We start from the raw sequence: 1842 nt of genomic DNA on the forward strand, positions 1-1842 counted from the left end.
CAACACCTGCTGTTGAAACCCGTCTGTGCATCGTGGGACCCTGGGCTCAGGGAACAGAGAGGCTGCAGCCCACCCTGTCTTCACAGCTGCCTGGGGAGGCAGGGATTTGGCCTGCTCTTCCATTTTTTAAAAAAGATTCTTGTAACATTTCTTTTTCTGTTTTTGAACCACTTTTGTGAGGTTATGATTGGTACACAGAAGCCTTCAGATATTGAATGTGGACAAATGGGTGAGTTTGGCGGTGAGCCTGCACCGCCAAACCGACACAGGCACCGTGAACTCACACCTCACTTCCGAAGCCTGTGTGCCACTCACGAAGGCCCCCTCATCTCCTTCTTTTCTGAGACACCTAACCCTCACCACTGCTCCCGAATAAGTGACTTCACTCCCGATTTGCACCTCACCACAGCCCCAGGGTACCGGGACACTGGTCCTCCCCCTCCACAGAGCGGACAAGTGACTTGCCCAAGGTCACACTGCTGCTATGTGGCAGAGGTGAGATCTGAACTCAGGGCTCTCTGCATTTTTAGTCCGACAGCAGCTGCCCCAGGGAGGGGGCAAGATGGAGCGTGGCCTGTTGAGTCCTGCGTCAGGATCTCATCCCCGCTGCTGGGACTCAGGCAAACGGCTTCGCCTCTCTGTGCATGCAGGGCCGCGGGCAGATCCTCATGGCACTGGCCTAGTGGATAGTGTGCGTGGACACCCAGGAGCCATGTCTGACCCCATGAGGGGTCACGGGGAGCCCAGTGCTATAGCTTTGATTTCCGAGCCAGCTTTGGGACTTGGACATCATGGGTAGCTCCGGCTGTCAGGAATCTTTCTGCTCTGTCCACGTGCTCCCGTCCTCCTTAACCCTCTCCACCAGGCTTCTGCCCTCTTCTCTACTGAGACTGTCTCGCTGTAGGTTCCCATTGCCTCTCACTGGTCCAGCAGCCAGCCCTGCTTCTCATCCTGCCCCACCTCTCGGCCCAGCTGGCTCTGAGACACCTGGGCTCCTGGCTCCTCCCACCTCCCTGCCCTACCTCTGTGAAGCCTTATCTGTGCTCGGCCTCTGAAGGTTGGATGCCCAGGCCCCTTGGCTGCCCGCTCCATGCCCTCTGCCCGGAGCCCCAGGCTCGCACCTGTAGCAGCCCGCCCTGCCTGGCTCACAGCAGCGTTGCTCATCACCATCTGGCTGAGATCTGCCCAATCTACCTTCCGAAATACCCTGAGTCTGCCCACTTCTGCCTTCTCCATCACAGCTGGGTTCAGGGCGCCCTCAGCTTTCTCCTAACAATGGCTCTTCCCTACGAGTGGCCCAGTGTCCATCCCCGCCCCTCGGCTGTCCCGAGGCCCTTGCCTAACCCGCTGGTGGCTTCCCCAATACTCTCAGCCCGAGGCCCCCGGGGTCCTCAGTCCACTCCCCACAGGCCCATCCTAACCTTCCCATCCCTGCACGGAAGCCTGAGCTCTGTGGGAATGGCAGCCACAGGGAGGCCATGGTGTTCCACCGAACACAAGGATTTCACAGACCACGGAGGAGCCCGCTCTGGGCCTGTGCAGAGCAAGACGTGAACACGACGCTGTCCAAACAACAGCAAGGACCTAATTCCCCTTTCCTGTGGAAACCAGGACTGCTCCTTGCCCTCAGTGACAGCCACGGTCTTGCTCTTGTCTCCCCTCCCGGATGAGAATGACAAGATCCCAGACCACAGAGCCCCCCTTTCCTGACAGCGCCCACCCCAGAGCCCGGCTTCCTCAGCCTGCACCCAAGTTGCCCAGTGGAAGCTTAGATCCTGTGATTCCTTCTGGACTCCTCTTCCTGAGGCGCCCCACGGTGCCCAGGGCCACACGAGTTCTCTC

At 59.1% G+C, this 1842-nt stretch overlaps 1 protein-coding gene across 1 annotated transcript in view; it reads right to left on the minus strand.

Annotated features, from left to right (window-relative positions):
• OSBPL5 (oxysterol binding protein-like 5) overlaps positions 1-1842 on the minus strand; it is a 79108-nt gene that overhangs the window by 18275 nt on the left and 58991 nt on the right. The gene's annotated exons all lie outside the window — the stretch shown is intronic.

This window comes from Colobus angolensis, unplaced genomic scaffold (assembly GCF_000951035.1).
Source record: "Colobus angolensis palliatus isolate OR3802 unplaced genomic scaffold, Cang.pa_1.0 Scaffold84, whole genome shotgun sequence".
Classification (NCBI taxonomy): Eukaryota; Metazoa; Chordata; class Mammalia; order Primates; family Cercopithecidae; genus Colobus; species Colobus angolensis.